At 49.4% G+C, this 19,296-nt stretch overlaps 1 protein-coding gene across 19 annotated transcripts in view; it reads left to right on the forward strand.

Annotated features, from left to right (window-relative positions):
• NFASC (neurofascin) overlaps nucleotides 1-19,296 on the forward strand; it is a 189,161-nt gene that overhangs the window by 24,655 nt on the left and 145,210 nt on the right. For 3 of the 19 annotated variants that reach the window (XM_049707394.1, XM_049707400.1, XM_049707409.1), the window contains exon 1: nucleotides 14,063-14,345. The exons of 10 other annotated variants lie outside the window; for them this stretch is intronic. The gene's annotated coding sequence lies outside the window, so the exon portion shown is untranslated. Of the gene's footprint in view, nucleotides 1-14,059; nucleotides 14,346-19,296 lie in introns of those variants that run through there. 6 more of the 19 variants (XM_033410437.2, XM_049707373.1, XM_049707378.1 and 3 more) reach the window with 5 other exon arrangements.

Consider the following 19,296-nt stretch of genomic DNA (forward strand, 5'->3'; position numbering starts at 1 on the left):
GGGCTTCTGCCACCACCACAGACGCGGCGTTAGTGCTTGGCAGATAGAACACATGTACGCGCCTCAGTCCCTTCCTCAAGTGTATAATCTTAATGTGGGAACAAAAGTTACACATGCAGAAAAAGACTCAGGAACACCATTCCATGCTCGAATATAATTGACTCTCATTGGCAGCCGATAGACAGCACTGGGGATAGGAGGGAGGAAGGAAGTCCATTGTTGACTGGGGTCGTTGGGGAAGCCTCTGTGGAAAAGTCAGGCTTTAAGCTCAGCATTAAAAGATCAATAATATATATTTTTAACATCTTTATTGGAGTATAATTGCTTTACAATGCTGTGTTAGTTTCTGCTGTATAACAGTGTATCAGCTATACGTATACAGATATCCCCTCCTTCTTGTGTCTCCCTCCCACCGTCCCTATCCCACCCCTCTAGGTGGTCACAAAGCACCGAGCTAATCGCCCTGTGCTATGCGGCTGCTTCCCACTTGCTATCTGTTTTACACTTGGTAGTGTATATATAAGTCCATGCCACTCTCTCACTTTGTCCCAGCTTCCCCTTCACCCTCTCCATGTCCTCAAGTCCATTCTCTATGTCTGCGTCTTTATTCCTGTGTTGCCCCTAGGTTCTTCAGAACCATTTTTTTTTTAGATTCCATATATATGTGTTAGCATACGGTATTTGTTTTTCTCTTTCTGACTGACTTCACATGGGGAAAAGGAGAGAGAATGATGAATAAGGAAGCAGAGGGAGTAGAAAGAGTGAGGAGACCTCTAACTGCAGGACAAGATGTATGTGTGGAGCAGGGGAGGCTGAGCGATCCCTGATTGTGTGCACGTATGAGTGTAAATGTCTGTAAAGCCTACACCGAGATAGAGAGACTGATCTCCTATATACCTAGGGCTTAACTTAAAAAAATAATTTATTGAGATGCAATTTGCATGACGTAACATTAACAATTTTTAAGTGAACAATTCAGTGACATTTAATAGATTCACCATGTTGTGCCACCACCACCTCTCTCTAGCTTCGAAGCTTTCTCGTCACCCCTGAAGAACAGCCCATACCCATTGAGCAGTTGCCCTCCATTTCCCCCTCCCCCACCCCCTGGCAACCGCTCATCTGTTTTCTGTCTGTATGGATTTGCCAGTACTGGAACCATACAATGTGTAGCCTTTTGTGTCTGGCATCTTTCACTTAGTTTTCACTAATCCACATTGTAGCACATATCAGGACTTCATCCCATTTCATGGCTAAATAATATTCCATCGTATGTATGTACCATAACTTGTTTATTCATTCATCCGTTGATGGACTTTTGGGTTGTTTCCACCTTTTGGCCACTGTGAATGGTGCTGCTATGGAAAATGTGTATATGTGCACTTGTTTGAGTACCTGTTTTCAATTTTGGGGGTGTCTGCTTAGGAGTGGAATTGTAGGGTCATATGGTAATTCTGTGTTTAAGGTACAGAGGAACCATCAAACTGTTCTTTCCAGGGACTGCACCATTTTACGTTCCCACAGGGATGCACTAGGGTTCCAGTTTCTCCACAGCCTCCACCTAGTGCTTATCCTTTGACCTGAAGACCACCCCTCACAGCTTTACACACTAGACAGCAGGTGCTGCCTCTTTCTCACAATAGAGCCTTAAGTCCACTCACCTTGGGCTGGGGGCCTTGGCCGCTTCGAGCTCTTGTCATTCCTTGTTGCACATTGGTTCTGCCTTTGGGGCAGCCTTGTGTTCTCTTAGGTTAGGGAACTGAGCCCCAAGAAGTGGGATGACTCTGCTGTGGTCATCCTAAGCAGAGGAACCCAGGACCGCTGCAGTTTCCTGTACAGACTGGCCCTGCCTTCCTGGCACCGGGTCGGCTGGCTGGTTTCTGGGCTGGTCTGTCCTGCCTCTCGTGTGCCCTCTGTCTCCCAGCTTCAGGGCCCTGGAAGCCCATTGTGTGAACACATGGGATCTCAGAGTTCTCTGGCTGTGCTGCTGAGATGATGTTTTCATTCTGTTTGGCACCCCAAAATGACAACTGGCTTTAAGGGGGTCTTATTTGGGTAGTGTATTTCTAGGGCTGCCATAACAAAGTATCACAGACTGGGTGGCTTAAACAACAGAAATTTATTTCCTCACAGTTCCGAAGCCTGGAAGTCCAAGATCGAAGTGTCAGCAGGTTGGTTTCTTCTGCGGCCTCTCTCCTTGGCTGGTAGATGGTCCTTTTTTCCCTGTGTTCTCCCATGAGTTTCCCTCAGTACATCTGTGTTCTAACCTTGTCTTCTTATAAGAACACCAGTCATATTGGATTTGGGCCCACCCTAATGACCTCATTTTACCTTAATTATCTCTTTAAAAGGCCAGAATTCAGTCCCATTCTGTGATACTGGAGGTTTGGACTTCCACATAGGAGTTTTGGGTCACAGTTCAGCCCATAACAGGTGGATAGAGCAGCTGGGGGGATAATGATGACGGAGGCAGAGAGGCGGGGGGATGGAGGGTTAGGGGGCCCCAGTGATTTCTCCTGGTTCCTCTTTGGTTTCCGAATGACTCTCCTTCAGGCAAATACAGAATAGGTAGAGGAGGGGAGATTAATGGTGGCATTGAAGAGGGCACTGGGGGCTTTGGGGAGGCAGGCAAGCAGTGTCCACGATCAGTAATTTATTCCTGGATACCATGCAGGAGGGCGTCGTCATGGCAACAGGCGGCTCCTGAGTGGTTGGCCTGACAGTTGCCTCTCAAAGCCTCCCCTCCCCTTCCCCTCATTTTTCTTGTGTCTCAGGAGCCTTCTTATGGGGTGGAGGCTGCCTGCTTTCAGTGTGGGGACTCTGTAGCAGCTCCTTCCCCACCCCGGTGTGGCCCCAGGGTGGGGGATGACCAGGGCCGTAGCCTGACTCCTTTTTCTGGAAAGACCCTCCAGAGGTCATTTCACCGGCTTTTCAGCTGCCGGGCCTCTCCCCTTAGTGCAGGCACTCTGCGTGCTGCTTTTCCTAGAGCCTGTTTCACACTGTCCCTTGGTGTCTCCTAGCAAATGGAATGAATTAACTTCTTGCCACACTCACTGTGCCTCTGTCCTTGGGGAGATCCCCTCAAGCAGCGCAGCTGGGCAGTGCCTTCCCCTGCCTTAGTCATCCTTGCACTGCCCGTCATTGGCTGCAGAAGTCCGTCCTTCATCCCTTCCTCCTGGCCTCGGTGGACGGGAACATGCCAGAAGCATGCAGCTAACCAGGAAGTCTGTACTCCCCCCTGTACTCTAGGCTCCATGGTGCCTCATAGTAGGTGCCTAGTAAATGCTGGCATTGTGTGTGCAAGAAATGAAAGCGAGGTGCGAAGGAGGCCTGGGCTAATGACTAAGTCAGCAGCAGGCCTTGTGTGCCTAGGTCTCTCTCCCAGTCTTTCCTGGAGGCTGGGTCTCAGGTCCAACAGCTGCACTGAGCCTCAGCAAGAGAGACCATTGAATTTTTTTGTTGTTTTTATACAGCAGGTTCTTATTAGTAATCTGTTTTATACACATTAATGTATATATGTCAATCCCAATCTCCCAATTCATCCCACCACCACCACCCGAGACCGCTGAATTTTTTTTTTTTTTTTTTGCGGTACGCGGGCCTCTCACTGTTGTGGCCTCTCCCGTTGTGGAGCACAGGCTCCAGACGCGCAGGCTCAGTGGCCATGGCTCACGGGCCCAGCCGCTCCGCGGCATGTGGGATCTTCCCGGACCGGGGCACGCACCCGTATCCCCTGCATCAGCAGGCAGACTCTCAACCACTGCGCCACCAGGGAAGCCCGAGACCACTGAATTTTTAAAGTTATTTTTCATATATACTACAATTCACTGCTCCCCTGATTCACTGGCTGTCACAACTAATAAGGGATCTGGGTCGGTAATAACCATGTAAGACTTAATGTTATTAGTCCTGTAATTGGTGCTAAGGGTCTTGTCTGTTCTCTGAATTTGTAAATCCTCACACACGAAGATTAGGAAAACATACCCCTAAGCTGGAGGCTGCCACGGGTGGCTGGAGAGCAGCCTCAGCTGCCCGACTGGTGTGTGAGTTTCCTGCTAAAGCCTCCAGCTGGGCCTGCAGATATGCCCCGGGAGCATCTGTGAGCCCCTCGGGGAGCTGGGGAAAGAAGGGAGGGGGTGCCTTGCAGAGCAGTGTGGCCTGGGTTGCCCTCATGACAAGCAGCTGCTGGTGAAGAGGGGAGTCTTATCTCCAGGGGAAGGACAGCTCCTTCCCTGCCCCCTCCCCAGCGCATAGGCTCACAGCCCTGATGACCCCAAAGAGATAGCAGTGATGTCCTAATCAGATGGTCATGATGCTACAGGCAGAGATTAGAGTTGACAGGAAAAGCAGCTGAATTAGAAAAGTCCTCCTCTGGCCTTATCTCGGGAAATGTCCCTGCTTCTCACCACAGGGGATCTTTTTTTCACACATGGCTTGAGTGCCCATCAAAAAGCATTTACTGGGCTTCCCTGGTGGCACAGTGGTTGAGAGTCTGCCTGCCGATGCCCCGGTCCGGGAAGATCCCACATGCCGCGGAGCGGCTGGGCCCGTGAGCCATGGCCGCTGAGCCTGCGCGTCCGGAGCCTGTGCTCCGCAACGGGAGAGGCCACAACAGTGAGAGGCCCACGTACCGCAAAAAAAAAAAAAAAAAAAAAAGCATTTACTGTGGTCTTGATGGTTTTGGTGACTGTCACTGGTGTGTGGGCCAGTGGCCCTGCACCCTTTCTTCTTTCCCACCTGTGACGCTTTCAGCACTACCCCCTGTGAGCGCTGCCATCCAGCGCCAGCACCACTGCCCTCTGCATACCGCTCTCCTGCCAGAGATCAGCATAGAAACTCTGCCAGCTTCTTTTTTCTTTTTCTTCTTTGTGGTAAAACACATATAACATAAAACTGACCATTTTAACCATTTTCAGGTGTTCACTTTGTGGCATCTTGTTTATTCACAGTGCTGTGCGCCATCACCACTGTCTAGTTCTCCCGTCTCTAGCCCCTGGCAACCATTAATCTGTTCTCTCGACATGCCTCTTCTGGACATTTCATATAAATGGAATCATACACTATGTGGCCTTTTGTGACTGGCTTCTTTCAACTTAGCATAATGTTTTCAAGGTTCATTCACATTGCAGCAGGAGACAGTACTTTTTTTTTTTTTTGTACAGCAGGTTCTTATTAGTTATCTGTTTTATACGTATTAGTGTATATATGTCAGGCCCAATCTCCCAGTTCATTCCTGTTTGTGGCTCTATAATATTTCATCTGTATACATCACATTTTGTTTATCCATTGATCTGTTGATTGACATTTTGGTTTATTGTGAATAGTGTTATGAACATTTCTGTTGATGTTTTTATTTGAGCACGTGTCTTCAGTATTTTGGGGTATATACCTAGGAGTGGAGTTTCTGGGTCATATGGTAATTCAATGTTTAACTTAACGAGGACCCACCAGACTTTGCCAACATCTTTACGTGTGCCACTCCCTGTCTTCTTGTCAGAGAGTGGGCAGCCTGGCCCCTATGCCCACTCTAGGCTATGACCTTTGGTAGCCACTTTTGGAAAGTTTCTAGTTCCTAGCGCCTGGTCAGACACAGTGACGTGAGTGGACACAACAAAGGAATCTATGGCGACAATGGAGTGATTTCTAATTGTTTTTAAAGGTATAACCAGATCTTAATGATTCACACATGTGCTTTCCTCCAAAGCTGCACCACTTGAGGGCTGCATGTTTGTCCCTACAGTGGATCCAGTGCTCAGAATCTTGCTTCATCCTCCCTAGGAACAGTCTTCAGAGATCTTGCCTTGATAATCATTCTTTGCTTTTAACATTAAGTAGTATTCCCAACTGCATCACCAACCATCTTTGCCATTCTTAGCCCTTTCTTTCGGGGTAAGAGGAAACATCAAATCTACCCACATAGGATAAAAATTTGCCACCTTGGGGGCGCATCAAAAGAATACGCTACAGGCTTTGAAAGCAGTTCCAAAGGAGAAGCTTCAGAAATGTTCTCAGCACGGGAGAGTGCATTGTTGGAATATGTATATAGCCTCCCAAGGGGACTTCTTTGAAGGAGTCAGCACTCATTTGAATGTATAAGTTCTGGTGTGTTCATTTAAAAGATCAGTCAGAAAGCCTTATAGGCGTACAATAAAAAGATGATGTGAATGGTGGTTGAATTATATACAGCTCCAAGATATCAAGAAAGATATGCATTTTGGGAGTTTTAGGGAGACAAAGTCTAAAATATAACCTGGGATTGTGGTGGGATGGTTAACACAAAATAGTATTGCCCAGCTGCCGGGGAGGAGAGGGGTCAGTGGGGAGCATCCCCTCTTCATGAGGGTTAGTAGGGCAGTTAGGGTATTCCAACCATTGGTCTGGCTGGGAAGGGGACCATGTACAGAATGTCTGTTTTGATCGTTCTCCATCTTTGGGGGCAATGTGAGAAGGGAGGCTGGTGACCAGTACGTACAGGTGAACTGGTGCCTTGGTGAGTTGAATTTTTAAAATTTTAAAATAGCACATCTCTTGCTGTAGCCTGGACAACCCAGGGCTTCCTTTTAAAGGTTAAATATTTCAGCCAGCTTTGGAAGTCTGTCAGAGAACTCCAGGCAAAGCTCCTAGGCCAATGTTCTGGATATATTTCACCTACCAGATGGTAGTGTTTTTCTTCCTTGTTCAGAAAGCTAAGGGACTTCCCTGGTGGCACAGTGGATGAGACTCCGCACTCCCAATGCAGGGGGCCCGAGTTCAATCCCTGGTCGGGGAACTAGATCCCACATCCGTGCCGCAACCAAGAGTTCTCATGCCACAACTAAGGAGCCCACGTGGCACAACTAAGGAGCCCACGTACCACAACAAAGGAGCCCGCCTGCCACAATGAAGGAGCCGGTGAGCTGCAACTAAGGAGCCTTGGAGCATCAACTAAGGAGGAGCCTGCAAGCCGCAACTAAGGAGACTGCCTGCCTCACCTAAGACCTGGTGCAACCAAATAAATAAATAAATAAATGTTAAAAAGAAAAAGAAACATAGCTGAAGTCAGCAGTGAAGGGGATGGAACTAAAGACATCTAGAGAGTGGCCTGGAGGGTCAGGGATGTATGGTCTGGTTCTCATGAGATTTCAGAGGCACTTTGGAGGCTGGTGACACTGTCCCCTAGGCCCGAGAAGTGAATGACAAGGTCAGTGGAATTTCAAGAATAGATCCCTCTACCACTCCATCATCACAGTGGCTCACCCCGAGGTTTGAAGAATATCGCCCTCTGGGGAAATATTCTTCTGAAATCTCTTTCATGTCTTTGTCCCATTTGTCCTGACCATCATTTATTTGGGGTCAGATACTGATGGGTTTGACAGCAGAGCAGGGAAGGATGCTGCAGTGATTTTAAAAAAAATTGTTTTTTATTGCTGTAAATGTGTGTGTGTTTGTGACATAAAATTTGCCATTTAAACAATTTTAAGTATACAATTCGTGGCATTTAGGATATTCACGATGTTGTACAACTGTCTCTATTTCCAAAGCTTTTTCATCACCCCAGTAGAAACTCTGTAAACATTAAGCAACAACTTCCATTCCCTGCTTCCCAAGCCCCTGGTAACCTTAATCTACTTTCTGTTTCTATGAATTTGACTACATAGATCCCTCATGTAGGTGGTACCTTTGTGTCTGGCCTATTTCACTTAGCGTAATGTTTTCAAAATGCAGTGGTCTTTCAGCATGACTCAGAACTTCTTTCCTTTTTATGGCTGAATAATATTCTGTTGTTTAGATAGACCACATTTTGTTTATCCATTCACCCATTGATGAACATGGGTGTTTTTTCCACCTTTTGGCTATTTTGAATAATGCTGTGATGAACATTGGCGTTTCTGTTGGTAGGTATCTGTTTGAGTTCCTGTTTTCAGTTCTTTGGGGTGTATATGTAGGACTGGAATTGCTGGATCATACAGTAATTCTATGTTTAACTTTTCTTTTTTTTTTTTTTTTTGCCCTGCCTTCCCTGGCTCTTAGCCTCATTCTCCCATCTTCAAAGGCACCAAGTTGCATCTCTGTGTGCCTTTATTCAGTAGTCAGGACTTCCTCTGACCACAGCTGGGAAATGTTCTCTCTGATTTTTATTTTTTTAATTAATTAATTTATTTATTTATTTATTTTGGGCTGTGTTGGGTCTTCATTTCTGTGTGAGGGCTTTCTCTAGTTGTGGCAGGTGGGGGCCACTCTTCACAGTGCGCGGGCCTCTCACTATCGCGGCCTCTCTTGTTGCGGAGCACAGGCTGCAGACGTGCAGGCTCACTAGTTGTGGTTCACGGGCTTAGTTGCTCCGCGGCATGTGGCATCTTCCCGGACTGGGGCACGAACCCTCGTCCCCTGCATCGGCAGGCAGACTCTCAACCACTGTGCCACCAGGGAAGCCCTCATTATGGTTTTGATTTGCATTTTCCTAATGGTTAATGGTGTTAAGCGTATTTTCATTTGCTTCTTGACCATTTGTGTATGTTCTTTGGAGAAATGTCTGTTCCAATCCTTTACCTGTTGTTTGGCTTTTTGTTGTTGAGTTTTAGGAGTTCTTTATAAATTCTGAATACTAAACTTTTATGATATGTGATTTGCAAATATTTTCTCTTATTCTGCAGATCTTTTCACTTTATTGATAGTGTTCTTTGATGCATAGAAGTTTTAAATTTTCATGAAGTCCAATTTATGTATTTCTTCTTTTGTTTTCTGTGCTTTTGGTGTCACATCTAAGAAGCTATTACCAAACGCAAGGTTGTGAAGATGTACCTCTAGTTTTCTTCTAAGAGTTTTATAGTTCTGGCTCTTATATTTAGGTCACTGATCCCTTTTGAGTTAATTTTTGTGTGTGGTGTGGGGTAGGGATCCAATGTCATTAATTCGCATGTGTAAATCCAGTTGTCCTAGCACCATTTGTTGACGGAACTGTTCTTTCCCCATTGAGTGGACTTGGCACTCTTGTCAAAAATCAATTGGCCATAGATATATGAGTTTATTTCTGAACTCTAAATTCTATTCCATTGGTCTGTCCTAATGCCAGTACTGCACTGATTTGACTGCTGTAGTTTTATATTAAAGTTTTGAAATTGGGAAATGTGAATCTCTGGTTTGTTGTTCTTCTTCAAGATTGTTTTGGCTCTTCAGGGCCTCTTGCAACGCCATATGAATTTGAATATAATGACTCTTGAACATGCCTTTTTATGGAGGTAAGTGCTGACTTCCGTTGGGTGCATGCCCAGAGGTAGAACTGCTGGACCACAGGGCGTAAGTATGCTGAGCTTGAGTGCACACTGCTGAACAGTCTTCCAAAGTGACTGTGCCAGTTTATTCTTCTACCAGCAGTGTATGTGTTCAACAACAGCTTTACCAACATTTAGTAATGTCAATTTTGGGGGTAGAATTTTAGCCTTTCTGGTAGATTTCCCCAAAGTATGAGTCAAACACCGCCGTTATTCTTCAATTCTTTGTTCAGGGGATCTTTCTCCTGGTGCCAGGACTTGAAGAGTGCTACTTGCTCCCTTCCCCATCATCGTGAGCCAGGGTCTTGCTCCAGAGGCTGGAGATCTAGCTGGTGGGAAGGCAGAATAGGCTGCACCTTCACAGTGCAAAAGCTCAACCTACGTGAGAGAACCTTGGGATTGGGCGTGTGCGTGTAGAGTTGCTAAAGGAAAATTGGTAACTGGACTCCATCCTGGCTGCAGCAGCCGGCCGTATGAATTCCAGTGTGGATGGGATGTTTGGAGCAGTGCCCAGCCCCTGAGAGAGGTCAGTTCTTAGGTAACCATGCTTCACAAGAATGAAGAAGCTGGCCCAACTGTCCCATTTGACCTTGGGCAATTTTTCTCGGAAGCGGCTCCTTTAGACACAGAGCCTGAGTCTGGAGAGGGTAATTGGTTTTTCCTAGCCCTACAGCACACCAGGGCTGGGGACTCGCAAGCCTATGTCTTATACTTGCCCAATTCTAAAGGCCCCAAGACAATATCAATGTTGTTTCCATTTTCAGCTTGCTGGGTAGCTGAAGTCAAGTCATATAGTTCAGTAAACATTAACTGCAGGCCTCTGTGTACCAGACATTGAACCAGGCACCTAGGGAGCTAAAAAGGACAGGATGAAGTTCCTGACTCTAAGTTCTTCATCGTCCGATAGTGGAGGAAATACTTGCACACATCATTGCAATGAAAGGAGAACGCGATCTGTGCTTAGGGATATACGTAATTAGCTTGGAAGCTGAAGGCGGGAATGGTCTGAGGATTGGACTGGCTTCCTGGAGGAGGTGGCCTTGGCCTTAGAGGATGAGTAAGATTTTGTTGGGCAGAGACAGGGTAAGGGAACTCTAGGCAGAGAAACAGAAAAAAGCAGAGGTGAAGGTGAGCTATCTCGGACATTTGGAGAAAAACAAGTATAGTCAGATTACTGGACGGTGACATGGAGTTCCCTAGGTGTCAGACTGGGGAAGGTGGGTTTTATTCTGCAGAAACAGGGAGCCCCTGCAGGGTTTGCAGGTGGAAGATTCATTCAGTGTTGTTCCTGACTGAAGAGCGGCAGGGAGACCGTGGGACCGCCCCTCCCCGTCCTCATTCTGCTCCTGCACACCCAAGCACGCGCATGTTCAGACACACACACACAGGTAGTACAGACATCAAGGTAGACATGCACACCCACAGACATGCATATAGGAACCAGGACAAACACACGCATGAGACTAAGAGACCCACACATCAAACATCTATCATAACTTACACATATTTGCACTCACATACCTACACGATGATACCAACCTATAAACCCGAGGAGACACCCATCCCATACCATATATGTGAACTGCAACACCTGTAGACATGCACAGACAGACAAATACCCACACATAATGAGTCACACTAATAGCGTAAGTCGCATGCACATGCCACTAGACAGACAGATACCCTTAGTCCTACACATAAGCCCACCAAGCCAGGCGGGTAGGCATGCACTTAGATATACATACACTGAGACACCTTCACACACACACGGCCGAGTAAAGTGTGCTCACACTCACTGGGGCGTACACGTGGTGACCCAAACCCCTCCCCAGGTGTGTGCCTTCACACAGACTCGCAAACACACACTCACACATAGGCACAACCACAAACAGATCCAAGCAGCAGTCACAGCACAGCAGAGATGGACCACAGACCTGGGTGGTACAATCCTAGGCCACGCTGCTCTACGGACACCTGCCATTCTCATCCCAGGCTCACTTCTGAATGATTTGCTTCCTGCCGGCTGCCTCCAGCCTTGTGTAATCCTGGGGTGTTGGCACTGGACGAGCCCTTGGAGTTGCTCTTAGCCCACCCTCCTGCTCTGTGCAGGGATTTCTACAGCTCCTCTGATGGGGGTCACCCAGCTATCGTTTAACCACTTTAGATGAAGTACTTCACGACAGCAAGTTTCTGGTTGTAGTAGAATTTGCTTTTCATTCCGGAAAATGGGAATTATGTCCCTAGAGATGAGACTGGACCATTAGCCGCAAGAGTTAACAGTTAACAGATGCGGTTTGAGGGCCTCAGGCTCACCCAGCCCCGCCCTGTCCCCTCGGTCCTATGGACAGCCCCTTAGCCACACTCTGGCAAGGTCACCAGTCCCCCAAATCATTTCGTTGCTGATCTGCTCTGGTGTGGAAGAGTGGCACACCTGTCCTCTTAGGAGGGGGCTGTGGGTGAGGGGGGAGTGATCCTGAGTTAGTGAGCGGGACTCGGCTGCCCCGCCTAGGATGGGACGGAACTCTGCCCCAGGCACGCCAGGCCAGCTGTTGTTACAGCCGTTCTGGGCTGGTGCGGGCCGTCCTCTGCAAATGTGACCCACATTCCGGCCAGCCAGCCCCGCAGCTCTCTGCCCTCTACTGCATTCCTCCCCTCTGGCTGCCAAGCCTCCCCACGCGCTGTTCTCCGCTGGGCCGTCGCTCTGGGCTGAGAAAGGGGCTGCTATCTGCAGGTGGCTCTGAGGGATTGGCCAGTGTGGCTACCTCCATGAGAAGAGCCAAAGACACTCTACAGCAGTGGATGGTGGGGGGGGTGCACCGTCTGGGTGCACCCCCAATCTGGACGTTGGCCTGATTTTCTCAGATTCTTGCCACCCTTTATTCCTCTTCAATGTTGGATAAATCTGCTCTCTCCATTAACCCCTCCCTACCCTGCTGAGATGGAGAAGGGGCTGCCTCTGCCCCCCACCTGAGAGGTACCCCTCTACTGCAGCACTGAACCTCAGGCCAGCACCTTCCACTCTGGTTGTGCCTTTCTCAACTATCCTTCCCACACTCTTGCAGACTTCACTAGCCCCGTGTTCATTACAGGCAAGAAAAAGGGCTCAACAGCAGCCCCTGGGAAAAGGCCAGGCTGGGGGCAAGGTGTGGGGCTGGAGGGAGCCAGGGCCACGGGGCTGGGTTATCGACTTGACGCTCAATACAAGGCAGCAATGTGATGTGATGGTCAAAGGCAATGCCAGATTGGCTTCCCCAGAGGAAGGGCAGCATCCAGGACCAGGGCTGCCCTGTGCTGCATGCTAGGGATGGCACCGTAAGTACAAGAATACTTATTCTTGTTAACAAAAGTAATTTATGTTCTTTGCAGACAATTTACAAAATATAATTAAGCACAAAGCAAAAAAATGCAAATTATCTATAGTTTCACTACCAAAGGTAACCATTCTTATCCTATTTTTGTAATCTGCCTTTTTTCACTTAATTTTTCATATTATTAAAATATTATTCTACCGTATTTCATCATTTTAATAGCTATGTAATATTTCATTGCTTATGGTAGTAGTAAGAATCCATGCCTTTTTATTTTAAGCATTTACCACATCTATCAGACACTGTCATCATTGAATCTTTGTAACTTGAGATTGATACTTTTATTATCCCGGTTATACAAATAAGGAGAGTGAGGCACAGAGAGGCTAAGTAACTCGCCTAAAGTAACACAGCCAATAAATGGCAGAACCAGAACCCTTGTTTCCCTACTCTACACCCTGTCAAACCGTGGACGTGCCATAGTCTAACATTTCCCCTAGTGATGGCTGTTTAGGATGTTTCTAATTTTTTACCTTTATAAGCAGTATTCTGATGAACATTTGTGTGACTTATATATTCTAATTATCCTTGATTATTTACTTAAGATCTACTCCCAGAAATGGAATTTATGGAACAAAGGGCATAAACATTTTAAAGACTTTTGAACGTATTTCCAAGCTTTCCTCCAGAAGGATGTTAGCAGGGTACACTCTCACCAGCAGGATAGGAGAGCTGGGCCTGACAGTTTGAGGGAAAGCCTGACCCTCTGAAGTTTGGCCCTCGTAGGGGAAGCAGGACGGTGCAATGGCTGGAAATAGTTTCATGAGGAGCGGTTGAAGGGACTGCAGGTACTTTGCCTGGAGATTTGGAGTGTTGGAGGGAGGGCACACTCATGACTACCATCAGATGTGTGATGGCTGTCAAGTGGAAGAGAGACAGGTTTGTCCTGAGGCCCTGAAGCAGAAGTGGACCAGTGAGTGGGCTGACGTGGAGGTTTACGGAGAGCCATTGTTCTGTGCGGGGCCAGCACAGAACGATGTGGATGGGCAGGGTGGGTGTTGAGTAAATGTTCCGTGACCTGCTGCCGTCCCTGGCTTGGGTTTCATGGCGGGGGGAGGCGGTACCACCCACTCCACGCCGTGGTCCCCCACAAACATCATGCCTCTGAATCTTAACTGGGGGGATCTGCTCCCCATTCCACTCCCGCCTTGGGGAGCCTGGCCCAGCCTGGCACCCCTCTTTGTCTATCCCCTCAGGGCCTGAGCAGCACAGCCTGGCTTGTGTCATGGGCCACACAACTCCTCCATTATTCATGAGGGAATCCAGCGGTGAGCGAGTGAGCGAACGGGTTGGGGGTATGAGTGGTTATTAATAAACAAGTGTACTGTGTGGCATTCCATTCACGGCCCTCTCTGAGGACGTGGTGGGCTTGAGATAATAAAGCCCTGTTTATGCCACGGAGGGCTAGGGAGGTGGCCAGTGGGAGGTGGCAAGGAGCAGGGAAGCCAGGAGTTATTTGGATTGCACTGAGGGCAGGGCTGCTGTGTTTGCTCTGAGGCCAGTATCCAAGGGGACTGTCTAGCTGGGATTTTGCTCAGTCCTACATCTGCCCCTTGGGATGGCCTGGGGTCTAAGGAACGCCTAGCTTTCCATCTCCACCTATCCCCATGGAGGGAGACTGAGAAGATGCTGCATGAACTGGCCACGACTCCTTCAGGACAGAGCTAGGAGGGTCGACTCTACCCTACCCCTTGGCTTCCTATCCCTACCCCATTCCTCCTCCCAGGTGAGTCCTACCGCTTTGGCCTCAAAAATCTCCTAAGTGGCGTGTGTTAGAATTGTGAATGGTTTCCTGACGATGCTGGAGTTGTGTTTGTGTACAAGGTCTGCAAGAAGCTTCCTAGCCAGAGAGTGGACCCGTTTGGTGCTAGAATCAGGAACGTGAAGCAAGCAGCCTAGAAGGGAGAGAAGCGATTGTGCTGAATGAACTGAAACGTAGGAGGAAGAGAGGCAAGGGCGAGGGCGGGCAGGGGAGCTTGGGTCTGAGGGGCGGGGGTGTCTGGGAAAGGGAGATGCCGAAGAGCATTTTGGCAGAGGGAGGACTCGGGCCTATGGACCTAATTGCAGAGCCCGCATTAACTCTGTGACTCGGTCCTCTCTGTTAGTCTTTCCTGAGTCTCTCCCTTTCTTTCCTTCGGCCCTTTACTCTGGGCTCCACCAGCCCAAAGCAGCCTTCTCTCCGTACCCCGGCCTGTCTCAGTCTTGGCATCTCTGGATCTCAGGTCAGGAATGCACAAGCTGCTGGTTGGGAAGAAGTGAGAATAGGCCATTTTGCTCTCAGCTGGCTTCCAGGGATGGAGAGCAGGTCCTGGTTCAGGGGAGTCTTGGTTCCGTATCACGTGGTGCGGAACCAGAGCAAGGGGGAAGTCAGCTGCGTGGGTCGCCTGTCTCCATCGGGAGCTGGCGTTGCTCCCTTTGACCTTTGGAAGCAGCCTGGCCAGGGGCTACCTTGAGTTAGGAAACCCTTTCATCTCAAGCAACTCTGTCTGAGAGATGTGTGCTTGTTTGGTTGTGAAATGGGAAGGAAAAGGAAGGTGGTGGAGGGGACGGTCTGTCCTGCCCTCCTCATGGGTGCAGGGCTCCCTGTGGCAGGGATTTGGACCCAGTGACTTTAAATTTTTGTTTGGATTAAGGATCCAGTGTCCCCACTTAGCCTAGGAAGGTTTGAGGCTACATTAGGGCCAGAATGGGCTGATTCTAGGTTATTGAGCCATCACATCCCTGCCTCAAACCAGAAAGGGACAACCTCCCCCAAAGCAGGGGGGACCCGCCCCTAAGACTCGGAGCCGTGCAGACTGCTCCCTCACCCATGCGCACAAAGCAAACAGGACAGGCTCTGTGAGCACAGCGCATCCCTGGGGTCACCGGCCCTGGCCCTGGCCTCAGGGCGGTCGGCGATGGGCAGGCTCTGCAGAGGATGACGCTTGTCCTGGGCTCTCCACTCCTGCAGGCGCTGTGGGCACTCGCTCCCCTTCCGCCTCCCACGGTCTGAAGGAACAGTGACTATTTTTAGAAGCATCTGCTTGCTCTTGGGAGCACAGTTTTTGGGATTTCTCTGCTCTGCGGGATGCTCTTCTACTTAGCGAGGACGTGAGAGCTGGAGAAACAGCTGGAGGTGGGGTGTAGGGGTGTGTGTGTGGTCAGTCCAGTGGGAGTTGGCCCGGCTGGGCACCTGGCCTGGAGGAATGACCCAGTGTCCTCCACCAAGCTTTTCGGGGGTTCCTACTGGCTGTGTTTATGGTTGTCAGTTGCTGTGGGAGGTTCCTGGAAGGTCCAGGAACAGAGACAGGGGCCTTCCTCATAGAGGCAGCGGGCTGAGTCACGCTGTGGGCACGCTGCTCTCTGTGGCTGCCGTGCTCTCAGTGTACCAGGAGGAACTGGTAAGGTGGCCTTCCTCGGTGATGGGGACACCATTAACAGCCGTAACAGTGGCGACCGTTCATTGGGAGCATACCCTGGGATTGGCACTGCTGGAGCCTTGACCTCTGTCATCTCCTGTGACTCTCCCAACAACCTGCGCTGTCCTCTGCTGGCATCCAGAGGAGTGAGGCATGTTGCCCAGTGTCACACCGTCCGCCCTGGACAAGAGCCTGTGCCCCCCGAGCCCTTGTGCCGTGCCGCCTCCCCTGTAGAAGGCAGCAGCATGTGTTAATTTGGTGGCCGCCAGGACTGAGCTCAGATGCACGGGTACTTCCTGACAATGAGAGGGAACTGTGTGGAATGTTCTTCCTTAGCGATCTTTGAGAAGCATCCAGCTCTTCGGGAGGGGGAGGGGGCCTTCCTGCAGACCAGACTCTGGATTGATGACCCTTCGATGGATTTTCTTTCTTGGGGTTTTGGCAGCTCTGTTTCCTGGACCCCTGGCCAGTCCCTGAAAGATGCCAGCCCGTGTGTCAGTAACACGGGTGTCAACGACCAGCGGCTTCTGGGCGCATCAAGTGCCCAACTGGGGTTTGGGATGTGGAAAGGCTGGGGAGACTGGATAATTCCCTAGGCCCCAAGAGGAAGTCTGAGAGAGGGGAATGGCTCCTGGGAGCTCTGGAGTGGCCTGTGGGTTAATGGACTCCCAGACAGATGTGCCTTGCTAACCCAGAAAGCAGTACTTATCTTTGCCAGGGCCCCGGTTCCTGGGCCTCCCCACACGGGACACAAGCGTCTGTAGTGGATACATGTTTAGCGACGGCAGCTGGGGCCTCTCCAAGCCGACTCAGTGTAGGAGCCAGAGCAAAGGGCCCCCTAGTGAGATCCGTGAGCATCTGGGCAGGGACGGGGGCCCCTTTTGGCAACCAGCTGCAGAGCTGCTTATGCAGTTTCTGCCCCTCTGTCACCCTGATCTGTACCATGGAGCAGCCTCAGAAGAATGGGGGTGCTGTCTCTCCTCCCCTGATTTGCTGCCGTGAGGAGGGGGTACAGCACCCTTGAGGCAGTGTTGTAGGATGGTCAGACATGTGGGTGGTGGAGCCAGACTGTCTGGAGTCCAGTCCCAGTGCTGCCCCTGGTGGGGTGACCTCCTGGCTTCCTTGTCTGTCGAGTGTGATATTAATAACACCTGCCTCTTGGCCTTTGTGAAGATAAATGAACAAATCCATGAAATCATTTAGCACAGGAGGAAGGAGGAGGAGAGTCCCTCTGTCCAGGGCCACGTGGCCACATTGGTCTCTCTCCCAGGCCCAGACTGTCTTATGCTGGGCCAGGCCTATGTCGGGGGCTGTCCTTGCCAAGTGCTGGTGGTTCTATCCCCTGCTGCTCACCTTGGCTAAGGTGAAGGAACCCAGCAATCTCCTGGCTGCTTCCTGCCGCCACCCCCTTTAGCTCTGGGAGCCAACACTAGGTTGGATGCTCAAGGTTCAGGTCTCCTTGAGCCCTGCCTTTGGCCCCATTTACTCGGGGTCTCTAGAGGTGAGAGTCCTCCTCTGGTTTACGCCAGGTTTCTGACTTTATGGGTCTTCCTCACAGCTCAGCTGTTACCAGCACTTTGGGGACCTGGGAAATCGAATCATGGCTTTCTTCCGTCCCCTCTCTGCCCTGTGCCAGGCTCTCCAGGGCCCTGCCTACAGTTCTAACCCACCATCCTGCACCCACCTCCCTCCCTACGCCTTTCTGGCTCCTGGTCCTGATTGCATCTGCCCCAGATCCTGCCTTTTCTCTGCCAGCACCCTTCTCCCCTTCCCACCTCTGTCTTGTCCCTGGTCTGAACCTCACCCAGTTTATACTTCTCATGGATTCTGGTACACTTTGCATGCCTAAAGCAAACATCTGTTGACATTTAAAAGTACTTCAAGGCCCACATTTTCATTTCCGTGTGAACACAGCATACTCTCTTTCTGGTATGCAAAACTTAAAGGAGGCCCCTGTGATGGAGTCAGCCCACATTTATAATCACTTTTGAAAAAGAGAGGTAACTTTCCATTTTGCTCTGGACTGAGCAGGGTCAGGATGAAGAGGTTGGGTGGAGGAGGGTGGCATAATGCTCTCTGGCTGCCCTCAGGCACTGCCCTGTCCTTTTTTTTTTGCCCTGTGCTTTTTTGATGTATGTCCTCATTCAGTTCCTTCAATAATCTGAGGAGGCAGATACCGCAATCCCCATTTTATAGATGGGGAAACAGAGAGGTTAAGTGACTTACCTAAGGTCACACAGTGATTAAGTGAGAGAGTCAGAATTTCAGTGTGGGTCTGTTTAATTCTCCAGGAATCATGCAGCCTCTAGAAGAAGGTGGGTTGGATAGGGGATGTTAATGTAGACATAACTGAATTTTGATTACCCTGGAGCTGGATTTTTGCCCCTTAGCAAATCCAAGCATCCTGTTCATGTCCCTTCCTTGTAACTCTCCATCCCTTCTCTGTGGAGGGGAGACCCCAGCCTCCCATTGCTCTCTGTCAGCCTCCAGGTTAGACCAGGAGTGTGGGGACACTGCTGAAGCTGTGAGCTTCCCAGAAGTCATGCGTCCCTGAGAATAGACTATATTTTGCCGGAAGAAGGGAAAAGAAAAATAGGTCTGGAAGTGCCTGAATAATACAGGAATAGAAAGTTGAAGTGCTTCTCCTCCCTAAAAACAGGCTGTGAATGCAAAATTCTTGCAGATTGTCCAGGAGCGCTGAGTGTGGGCACCTGTGCAGTCCATAAAAATCACTGCTCCCAGTCTCCAGGCTCTGGGCTCTCCTTGGAGCTTTCCCATTCCCCAAGCCTCTTAGCTCCCCTGCTGGGGGCTCTTTGTAAGGGAAGATGTAAGTGGCAGGGTAATGGGCCTAAGCACACACTAAAAGCCAATGGGAGGGACCAGCCACCCAGTTCCCCCCTCCGCAAATTCCCAACCAAGACAGGATGTTATTAACTACTTCTGAGGAAGCATTTGGAATTCTACTTCCATCAGCCTGAGGAGAGGTCTGATGGGGTCTTTGTCTGCCTGACTCTGAAATTCTGGGGTTAGTGGGGAGAGGCGGAGGGAGGAGGGGTCTGTAGGTCTCTTAGACTCAGCACAGAATTGTCTGGTAAATACACAGTCATTTGGGATGTATCGTCTTCCTTCCTGAGCCTTTAAGATTTGCCTTCTAAATTACTACTAAAGCATGTGACTTTCTTACCCGAGCTCTTTTTTTTTTTTTTAACTTTTAAAATAAACTGTATTGAGGTATAATTTCCATTCAATAAAGTGTACTCATTTTAAAGGTATAGTCAG

Source organism: Orcinus orca, chromosome 1 (genome assembly GCF_937001465.1).
Source record: "Orcinus orca chromosome 1, mOrcOrc1.1, whole genome shotgun sequence".
Lineage (NCBI taxonomy): Eukaryota > Metazoa > Chordata > Mammalia > Artiodactyla > Delphinidae > Orcinus > Orcinus orca.